We start from the raw sequence: 12,044 nt of genomic DNA, 5'->3' as shown, positions 1-12,044 counted from the left end.
AGGAGGAGCAGTCTTTAAATAACTAAAAAGCAGTGATGTGTAAGGAATTGGATAGATTCTACCTGTCTCCCGAGGGCAGAGGGGGCCCCAGCTAGTGGAACCTATAGGGAGGCAGGTAGGAGTTTCAGTTAAGAGAGAATTCCCAAATATTTGGATCAGTCTGTAAACAGAATGAGTTATCCCGTAACTTAATGAGTCACTGAACTCAATGACCTCAAAGTCCCTTCAACTCTAAGATTTAAGGATTTATCATCTTTCAAATCGTGTCTAGTTCATGCAGAGAGATCACTACTAATCTGGTGTAAATAGCCTTTCAGGGTTTTCAAGGCGTGGTTATCTGTATTTTGGTTTTAATTTTCATTTATTTCTTTTCAGCTGCGCTGGGTCTTCACTGCTGTGCACCGGCTGCTCTCCAGCTGCCGTGTGTCGGCTCCTCATTGCGGTGGCTTCTCTTGTTGGAGAGCGTGGGCTCAGTAGTTGTGGTGTATGGGCTGAGCTGCCCTCAAGGTGTGCAGGATCTTCCTGGACCAGGGATCCATCCCATGCCCCTGCGTCGGTAGGCAGATTCTTAACCATTGGACCACCAGGGAAGTCCTGTATGTATTATTTATTCATATTTTATGTATTTTATCTTCATAAAATAAGACCTTTTCTGTGTATGCTGATTATAATCTGATTTTTTCTCTGAACCTATACTAAATATTTTTCTGCATTATTACATGATGTGGATGCTATACAACTATGCAACCAGCCCCCCCATTCTGGAATGCTTACATTGTATCCAATTTTTAAATGATTACAAATAATCATGTAATGAATCTTTCTATGTTCTCTTCAGTGAGAAGGAACTCATCTTTAAGAAGAGGTCTCATGACTATATCAAACAAACCAAGATTCAAGCCAAATAAAAGAGCTTACTCTTGTCCCTGGAGAAGGAAATGGAAACCACTCCAGTATTCTTTCCTGGAAAATTCCATGGACAGAGGAACCTGGCGGCTACTGTCCATGGGGTCACAGAGTCGGCCACAACTGAGCACATCAGCTTGACATTTTAAAAGCATCTAATTTTCCTTAGCCTGGGAACATTTTGAGGTAGGAATTCTGGCTCTTAAGTGTTTTGTGCAGCAGGGAACACACCAATCCATTTATAAAATTGTCCGCTTCATGTTAAAATTGCCTCAGGGTTCGAGTACAAACTACAAAACATTTAATTAAAATATATAAAGCAGAACACCAGAATGGTAGCAAAATCAATGTTAATGACAATATGAAAATACAATAGTGATCTTTGAGAACATCAGAGAAAACCCTAGGTTAGTTTTTAAAATACAGGATAAGAAGTATTTCAAATTACAGTTTCAAGTAATAAGATAAAGTACCACACATGACCGCCTTAGATACAAATTGCATTATATTTAAATACTGCTGTTTACACTCCCTATTTATTTCATTTCACAGTTCTGATATAAGAGCACTGGAAGCAACACACTTAAATCAAGAGGGTTTTTTGCCCCAAGATCAAAAAGCAGATGTGGGTAGGTACGAGCACATTTGAAAGGGCGTCCTTTGGCAAATAATGATCATTTCTCTCAATTCAAGCCCTCTTATTTTTGTGCTGTTTGATTTTGTTAGATAAGTGCTTATGGAAACATTTTATTTGCAAATAAAACCCTTTAGCATTTATAACGTAGGCCTAAACCCAAAGCTGAGCCAAATCTATTTTTTTCCAAGAATTAAAAAGAAATATTTAAGGCAGGCAACCCTCATGGAAATCACTAGAGATGTTTAGGCAAGCCTGAAGATGAGCTATGATTCAAAGTGGTGGCTGATCTAGGAAGGAAACAGCTCCCCATTATTGGAGACGGCTTGCTCAAGGCCAAGCATTCACTGAAGGATGACCAAGAAAGGAATCAGCAGTAAAACAAAAAGACCCCTGGGAGGGTTTTAAAGGGAACTGTCTCAAGGCTTTGAGGCAGCCTGACCTGAATCACATAGTCACTTTTTTTGCGGTAACTTTTTTTTTTTTAAGATATCTCATTGAGAATATATGGCCCCAGAATAAGTCTTCAACACTCCATCCCTGGAGAGAGGGGTGGTCCCTATGTTACCAAGGAAATCAGACTTTTAGTCCTTGGTCCCCAGGGTAAATTTTGTTGTAATTTCCCAAGTTAGTAGAACGTGCAGATAACATTCTCCAGGGACCTGGCACCATGAGATCTGCCCAGTGCCCTCCATGGAGCTCATCAAGCCAAGGATAAAGACATGTCACTGACCCTGTTCTCATTTCTTGCAGTCCAGTCACTACTGACTGTAGCCTGATCTGACAGCAGCTATGAAGAGGGGGTTCAGGACACAGACTGTTTTGAACCTTTAAAGATTTGGGGAAAGGAAAAAGGAAGGGACAGAAATATGAGGTAGAAGGGGAAAAATGGGCGAGAGAGTGTGACTTCAGCGTGTGGTAAAGAATTAACCATACCCAAAGGGAGGTCTGGCTTTTCCCCTTGGGAGGTGACCTCTGAACCCTTGAAATGTTGTGTATGATCAGAGTGTCTGATGGCCACTGTCCAGCAATGTGGCTCTCAGGGTGGAGGCTTTGGGTCACGTGGTACAAGTGAGACCTCCGGAGGGGCTAGATACTGAAGTCAGCAATGTGGGGGCCATTCAGGTCTATATAACTGAGCTCTAATAAAAACTGTGGACACGAAGCTTTCGGTGAGCTTTGCTGGTTGGCGTGCTGCGGTCCACGGGGTCCCAAAGAGTCGGACACGACCGAGAAACTGAACAACAACAACAATACTTTGTGCTCATTGTTTCACATCGTTCCAGGGAAAGTTAACACGTTGCACACCCCAGTTGGAAACTCCGGGTTCAGACCTCTTCTGGACTCTGCCCCATGCATCTCCTCCCTTGGCTCACTTTCATCTGTATCATTTCACTGTGATACATTATCACTCTGGTTTAACACGGACAATAGCTTTCAGTAAGTTCTGTGAGACTTTCTGGCAAATTATTGAAACTGAAGTTGGCCTTGGGTCCCCCCAAACTTGCACTTGGGGGTCAGTATGAGGGTGGTCTTTTGGTCAGCTCCCTAGCTCTGCACTTGGCAACCCTACAGCTCCCCACCTGTGACCTGTCATCCTCTCTTTGGCCCCCATCCTCCCAGTCTATACCCCAGCACGTCCACTGCTACATAAGATCGCCCACCAAAATATTTCTCAACCTTCCATTACGCCCCCTCCAGGAGGAACCAGCTGTTCCAGTCTGGCTGTTCCCCCTCGTTTCCCTCCCACATGGATATACCATCTTGGTATAATTTTGGGGGGAGGGTAATTTTAAAAATCTTTTTATTTTGTATTGGCATATAGAGGATGAGATGGTTGGATGGCATTGCTGACTCAATGGACATGAGATTGGGTAAGCTCCGAGAGTTGGTGATGGACAGGGAGGCCTGGCGTGCTGCAGTCCATGGGGTCACAAAGAGTTGGACACAACTGAGCGACTGAACTGAACTGAATAGCTAATAAACAAGGTTGTGACAGCTTCAGGTGGACAGCAAAGGGACTCAGCCACACACATACATGGATCCACTACCCGCTAAATTCCCCTCCCAGCCGGGCCGTCACATAACGAGCAGAGTTCCCTGCGCTATGCAGCAGGTTCTTGTTGGTTACCCATTTGGGTGAACATACTGTCTTTTCTCAGGCTGCTTCCCTTCCTTGACTGTCCTTTTCCCCTCATTCAAATCCTACCCGGATGAACATTCAAAAAGAGAGGGAGAACAGCTACGATGTCTTGGAAAGCTTGCTTGAAATCAAGGTCAATTATAAACTAGTAGAACCCAAGGAGAGATGATATTCTACAGTGGAAGGTAAGAAAATAGAAACAACACTGGGTATCACCAGAATCCGAGCCACAAAATTCTTCATCTGTTTCTCAGAGGGACTGTAACGTGCCGATACTTTAGTCTACTAAGGAGCCTCGCTATCCCAGCGAAAAATGCCACGATTAGTGCTGTGTGCTCACCAGTGTCTTCCTCACACCCAGGCAGCAGCGGAATGTTTGGGACTTGAACATTCAACCTGTTCCAGGTTGATGATATTTCTGATTTGAGGGTTCTCTGCGGGTTTGATTGAAACATTATTGGTCCCACTCCCAATTTTCTGAATGTATTCTTTTTCTTCATGCAGATATAAGGAATAAAGTAAAAATACAGTTACACTGCATTGCTGGTGACTCGGACAGTAAAGAATCTGCCTGCAATGCGGGAGACCTGGGTTTGATCCCTGGGTCAGGAAGATCCCCTGGAAAAGGGAATGCCTACCCTCTCCAGTATTTTTGCCTGGAGAACCCCCTGGACAGAGGAGCCTGGCCGGCTACAGTGTATGGGGTCGCAGAGTTGGACACAACTCAGCAACTAACATACACAGTTTTAACCCAACAGCACCAAAACATAGAGACACAAATGACCTAGAACCATTACAGCTTTTGAGTTGCTAAAAAGACCACTATGATATTTCTTTGGTCACCTGTATAATATACACAGCCATTTCCCTAGGGCTCAGGTGGGGCTGGTGACATCAGAGATTGGTCATTTAAAGAACAGAGGATACATACATCTTGCTTAAAGCTACACCTTACTACAAGTTATCTATAATGGTTTTATTATGTGATTTATGTTATAAATATAATAGTAGAGTAACAAAATGGATAATCACTCAAAAAGGTCCTTTTGAAACATTCCATGTCAGGCTTGCTTTCAATTCTGTAGTAAATGACCTTGTTCCATTTCTGCACTTGTTTGTTCACAAACAAAGAATCTCTATGACATTAAAAAAAAAAAAAACCTTTTTCACCTCTCTGGGGAAATAACGTTCTTAAAATGTCATGTCCTGACTTTAGTGGGATGTTTACAGATTTTTCCTGCTGCCCATTTATCTCAATATAGATGAGGGGGCGAGACATCTGAAAAGAGCAGGTTACTTGGCCTTGGACCCACTGAGAGTTCTTGTGGTAGCCCTGCCCTTGTGTTTAGGAAAACCCCAGTTCTTCAGCTTTGGGGAGGAGGCTTTAACTCGGCATACAGGTTTCCTACCTCTTTTCATTTCAGAGCTTCTCCAAAGTTCACATGTCCTTAGGCAACTGTCAGGTTTCTCAGATAATGTGTGAATAGCTGTCAGCTTTTTGCTAAGCTCACCACTGCCTCAAACACAGTTCAGCTGCTCCTTTCTCTCAAGGGGAGTCTTTCTAGCATCTTTCTTTCCTCCTCCATCGACATCAGTTGCCCTCTTCATCCCCCTGCACCTGCCTAGACTCTTTCACACCTTTGACACCCAGATAATGTTTTCTCTTTGTCTCATCTCCCCAACCTAGCAGTCCTTCATAGCAAGCCCCAGTAACCTCCTCCATCAGGAAGGCCTCTCTGCAAAAACTCCTTCCAGTTTCAATTTCTCACCTCTCTGACCTCCAAAGGAACTCAAATATTCACAAACTCATAAAGTGTTTAGTTGGAAGGGACTTGGGAGGCTTTTCAATTCAGCCTCCCTCTGAACGCAGAACTCACTCTGTGTCTGAACTGGGAGGAAATCACAGCTGGCTGGTGTGCCTCTGGTTGGCTGTCCCGTTAGGAGCGTTCCCTTACGCTGAGCAACGGCTGCTACCTTCTGCCTCGGTCTGTCCCCTACAGCAAAATCAAATTCAACAAAGTCACACTTCAGGCAGGGTTTTTATTTTAAAGTAAGCAGATGAGTTCAGTGTGACCCTTGAAAATCTCAGTCATCACTCAGAAATAAATGATAGTAAGTCATTTCTGAATGATAGTGTACATAGTACCGTCATTGAGAAAATCCATCATGGCCCGTCTTCCCTCCTTTCTGGGGACAGATTTCAATTTCTTTGGCTGAACGGAGGCTGCAGTTGTTGACTTGCAATTAAAGGTCATATATATAAAACACTTTTAAAAAAAAGAATTACCATCGCATTGATAAGAGGGACTGACAAGACACCTGAGACCAGTCAAAATGATTCTAGTATACATTTCCTCCAGGACACACCTATGCCGTCATATATGATGGAAATGGAAGTGCTAGTCGCTCAGTCGTGTCCAACTCCTTGGGACCCCATGGACTATGGCCCGCCAGCCTCCTCTGTCCATGGAATTCTCCAGGCAAGAATACTGGGGTGGGTAGCCATTCTCTTCTCCAGGGGATCTTCCTGACCCAAGGGGGATTCAACCTAGGGTCTCCTGCATTGCAGGCAGATTCTTTACCATCTGAGTCACCAGGGAAGCTCCATACATACAAACACATAAACACACATATTTAATTTTTCTTTCTTTCATTTTTTTAACTTTTTGGCCATGCCACGCGGCATGAGGGGTCCTATTTCCCTGACCAGGGATTGGACCCACACCCTCTGCAGTGGAAGCTGGAGTGCCAGAGAAGTCCCCAGCCTCACATACTTAGAGGTAAGCCTCCCCAGTTGTTTGTGTTGCTTCTGTCACTTTGATGATCCTCCCTGCCTCTCCCTACTCCCCAGTGTCTTTGTTCTTTTACCAGACAGCTCTGATGTTGATGTTGTAAACCTTCTTGGTTTTCTGAGAAACAATAAAGCTTCATGTTTAGAAATTTTGAGTTCCGGTGAGAGTGGAGCAACCAAAAAAGAGAGACAGACTGGGAGGCAGAGAGACAGGCAAAGTATTATACCTGGAGTTCAGGCAAGAGATCAGAAAAGAAAACCCAAACATTTCGAACCGTGCTTAGGAAGGTGACTATCTTGGCTTCCCAATGAGATTATATACATTCCAGAGGCAAGACTGCTCCACATATTTCTCCGAAGCCTCACATCAGGAGAACAGCTCAGCAAGAACTAAACATATATGTGCTTGATTACCAGTCAATCCAACTTCTAGGGAGCCCTGAATAAAAACACAAGTAATTTAGAAAAGAAGGGGCTACTGTTGAGCGTGTTACATTCTTATGAACCAGAGAATCACTTTCGTCTCTACTGGACTCTAGACAGGGCTTCCCAGGTGGTGCCAGTGGTAAAGAACCTGTCTGCCAATGCAGGAGACATAAGAGTCACAGGTTTGATCCCTGGGTTGGGAAGATCCCTAGAGAAGGGCATGGCAACCCACTCCAGTATTCTCACCTGGAAAATGCCATGGACGGAGGAGCCTGGTGGGCTACAGTCCATAGAGTCACAGAGTTGGTCACAACTGAGGTGACTTAGCATGCACATACACACCTCTAGACAGGCCTGCACACATACGTGCTCCCTGCACAGCCCTTGAAAGCAGGTCAGTGCAGAATCCCTCCGACGCAGGGAAGAGGACAAGTTGGGGGGGGGGGTGTGCTCTCCACTCCACCTCCAGCAAAACGGCCCTGTTTTTAATCTATTCACACAGAGCCTTTTGGTAAGAATTTCTTTGACAAAAGCATTTGCAAGAAGTAGCATCTGGAAGATGACGATGAGGAAGAAGGAGGATAAGAAGGAGGGGAGAAAGAGGAGAAGAAGGAGGGGGAGGAATGGGGAGGAAAGGGAAGAGGTCATAACCACCGCTCCAGCCCCCAGGAGAAGACCAATATGAAAGCCACCTGGGGAAAAGAAATCTCAGGCTGAGGCTGTCCAAGTCCTCATTCCCAGGGTTAATAGCTAAAGGATATTCAGTCCACCTCTTGCTTCCACTATGCTCACTTCAGTTCAGTTGCTCAGTCGTGTCTGACTCTTTGTGACCCCATGGACTGCAGCACACCAGGCCTCCTGTCCATCACCAACTCCTGGAGTTTACCCATACTCATGTCCATTGAGTCAGTGATGCCATCCAACCATCTCATCCTCTGTTGTCCCCTTCTCTTCCCACTTTCAATCTTTCTCAGCATCAGGGTTTTTTCAAATAAGTCAGCTCTCTGCTCACTAATAATCCTTTTTTTTTTCACTTTATTACTATCTGCATATTTTGTTGCAGAGACATTACTTTGTCAACAAAGGTCCGTCTAGTCAAGGCTATGGTTTTCCCAGTGGTCATGCATGGGTGTGAGAGTTGGACTATAAAGAAAGCTGAGTGCCAGAGGATTGATGCTTTTGAACTGTAGTGTTGGAGAAGACTCTTGAGAGTCCCTTGGACTGCAAGGAGGTCCAACCAGTCCATCCTAAAGGAGATCAGTCCTGAATATTCATTGGAAGGACTGATGTTGAAGCTGAAACTCCAATACTTTGGCCACCTGATGCAAAGACCTGACTCATTTGAAAAGACCCTGATGCTGGGAAAGATTGAAGGCAGGAGGAGAAGGGGATGACAGAGAATGAGATGGTTGGATGGCATCACCAACTTGATGGACATGGGTTTGAGTGGACTCTGGGAGTTGGTGATGGACAGGGAGGCCTGGAGGGCTGCAGTTCATGGGGTCACAAAGAGTCGGACACGACTGAGCGACTGAGCTGAACTGAATATTTTGTTGAACTCATAACATGTACTGTGGGGCACCACTGAAGAAGAGAAAGTAACAGTATAGCTCTGGCAAGTCTAGATTTTGGAAAACTGAATACAATGCTTCTCTCTCCAGGGTCTGTATCACGACAGAGAAGTCTTGATTGTCTCTAGAATATGTCTGATCTATGGCTCTGGTTCAGTGAAAAACCCAAACACTCCTTTGCAAGGGAGAATATACGCATGGCAGTTGGGATGAGTAGTGAGATGTGAAAATAGAAGTTTGAACTCAAATGAGTGGAGGTAGGACCTGGGAGCACAGCTGGGGGTGGGTGAGGTGGGAGACCCATCCAGCTAGAGTGACAAGTGGCAGATAAAGCTGAAGGCGGTGGGTGTTAACTGGGGAGCCCTAAGCACCCACCCAGACAACTTGGACTTTATTCTCTGGGTAAATCCAGTTCTGCATATAAACTCTGTGACCTCAGGGAAGCTACTGCAAAATGGGATGATAAGAAGAGGACCTACCTTCTAGGGCTGCTGTGAGGATTAAATTTGAGGAATGCAAAGTACTTAGTAAGTATACTGCTATCAGCAAAGTGAGAGATATAATTAGGATATTGTTAGAGGGAATGGAAGGGAGCAATTAAATGTGAACAGCATTGTTAAGATGGAATATGATGAGGACTGTCTGTGAAAGATATGGTAGCCTCAAGATAACAGTGAGGAATCCCTTCTTAATGACTTAGAGAAAGTGGTGTCATTAAAAGGAACAAAGCCAGAAGTGGGATAAGCCAACTTGGAGGACTCAAATTCATGAGCTTGTTTTGGGGTTTCTTGAATGTGCTGACAAGACATCCATATGGAGCTGTCCGGAAGCTGGACAGCATTGCAGGAATGAAACTAAAGAGCAAGGCCAGGGCTGCCGACGCAGGCCACAGGTGTTTACGTGTCAGAATCAATGTCTGAAGTTGTGACATTGACTGAGACCACCAAGAAGAGTGTGAAGGAAAAAAAATGACAGGAGATAGACATTTTGGAAAGTTTAGAAAGGTCTCTCCCTCCCCCTTTTTAAAAAGCTTTCTTAATTGAAGTATAGTTAATTTACAATGTTGTGTCAGTTCCAAGTGTACAGCAAAGTGATTCAGTTACACATATACATATCTATATTTTTTTCAGCTTCTTTTCCATTACAAGATATTGAGTACAGAGAAATGTCCCTTTAATAACTAGTTTTTAATGTGTACAATGTTATCTTTCCAGAATAGTTTAAGAATGAGGAGGGAGAAAGCTGTGTCTCATGATTTTTAGGAACTTTTGAGCTATTATAGTAACACCTGCTCCCTGTAAATAATTCATAAATACAGGAAAGTGCAAGAGAAGGAATAATAGTAGCCCCAGAGCCCACTATTAACATTTAAATACATTTACTTTCAGATAACTTTATTTCTGTCTCAATGAGAATTGTACTATTTTAAAAGTTTTATATCTTAGTCTTCTTTGTGTAGAAATTGTCTGATCCTCCCAAGAGAACTTTCTCCTGTCACTAAAGATTTTAAGGAAGTATCATAGTGAATGGCTGTGTAGACCTTATACACACATTTCTGAAAATGGAGAAGTCAAACATGTCATCAAGTGGGGCATAAATATTTCTGTCTGAATTTGAGAGGAAAGAGGAGTAGCCGGGACTTCCTGTGACATGACACCTCCCATCTCTATGGTGAGGCTTCTGGCATCTCACTCTAAGGAAGCAACCACCCCATGAAACATTTAAGCTGGAATGAACAAGAACAGTTGCTAAAAAACCAAGGATATTATTCACACTCAGTCATTGCCAATTAGAATTTTCTTTCTAGAAACAAGTATAATCCACCAGCGTTTGAACACCACTTCTGAAGAAAGGAATTATTTGGCTCTTTAGCCAGTAGACGCTACCATCTTCCACATTAGGGGTAAAGACTTGATCTCAATAGATGCTTTCAGCCTGTCCAAGAGCATGAGATTCTCTCTCAGACAATTTACAGCAATACTAGATGAAAAAAAGTGTTTATTAACTTTATTATCAGAATCTCACAGGTTAAATAGACGATTTGGGAGGAAGGAATCGGTAAATTGTTCCTAAGCTCATAAATCTGAGTTATCTGCAAAGGTGTAATACATCAACTTCTCCCGTTAGGTCTCTTTATCAAAACAATTCTACTTTGTTTACTCATCAGAAAACAGAAGAAGGTGAAATTAAAACTTTGTTGGCTTGTGATAATAAAACATACAGGCCAAACGATGGGAGGATCCATAAATTCCCCTTGAACCCTGCCTCATCTGCTCAGGTGCAAGATAAATCTCTTAGCTAGCACATATGATGGACTCCCCAAGTTATTTATGCTCAATAGATGCTACGGAATTGCTCAGATAATCCAAAAGACAGGTTTATCAAAAGAAGGAGAGAAAAAAAATTATTTTCAAAATGAATTTAGAATCTAAGTAAAATGGTATCTATCCATTTTCTTTCATGTTGTTCAGGATTCATGTAGTTTGTTTTGTGCAGACAAGAGGCAGACTCTTGTAAAGAACAGAGTATACTGGCCTTTTGACTGAACCATAAAGTTGGCTTACAATCAAGGTATTTTTTAGATAATAATGTATTCTCTATTGAACTTCCAATAAAAATACAAGATTTCAGAATGACATATAAAGCAAAAGAAAATTGAAAACTTCAGCAAAAAGCTTTATTTCAAAGAAGACTAATATCTCATGTTCCTGCTTTTTTGCCATGAGAAGAACATGCTTTGTTTAGCTGTTGGTCTAGGGAGAATGGCAGGCTCTTGGAGCTGACCTGAGCCCAACCTGTAGTGTGAGGCAACTCTAAGCAATCCACAGGTGTGGAGTGAGAAATGAACGCTTGTTGCTTTATGCTATTGGAATTTTATGGTTGGTTGTTACACAGTGTTATTGCAGCAATGGCTGACTGATACAACACATATTTAAACAGTACTGTAAAGTGCCATGTGTTCATTAGGTATTTAATCCTCACAACAACCCTATGAGGTAAGCATTAGTATCATCACTATTTGCAGTTAGGAAGCTGAGGCACAGAAGTTAATGAACTTACCCGATGCTCCCGAGCAAACAAGTGGTGGCAGATTAGAACCCAAGCAACCCAGCCCAGAAGCTGAGAGCACAATGGCTGCCTCTTATCACAAACTGCTGACGCTTCCATCTACCACTCACCTGAAGCTAACTGTAAGAAAACTCATCATTGATTCAAATATCTAAATACATTAAACATTTACTAAGTCTAATATTTTTGTAAAATGTGAGTTGAATGGGGCTTTTCCTTCCATTCACTTTTGTATACCTTTGGATGAATTACTTACTGCTCAAATGAGACAGAATTCAGATTGAAAAAATCTTGTTCACATAAGTAAGAAAGAAAGAATCTGTTACAGTAGTGTCACTCAATTCCTTGAATTCCTTTGGAGTTGCATGCCAAAAACAGAGTAATTTATTTCAATATATCTTTATTGTTTATTTTTTGGCCATGTTGCATGGCACGCAGGATCCTAGTTTCCCAGCAAGGGATTGGACCCATTCTCCTGCACTGGAAGTACAGAATCTTAACCAC

Source organism: Capra hircus, chromosome 9 (assembly GCF_001704415.2).
Source record: "Capra hircus breed San Clemente chromosome 9, ASM170441v1, whole genome shotgun sequence".
Taxonomy (NCBI): domain Eukaryota; kingdom Metazoa; phylum Chordata; class Mammalia; order Artiodactyla; family Bovidae; genus Capra; species Capra hircus.
The sequence above is the reverse complement of the archived record's forward strand: the minus strand, read 5'-3'. Positions refer to the sequence as shown.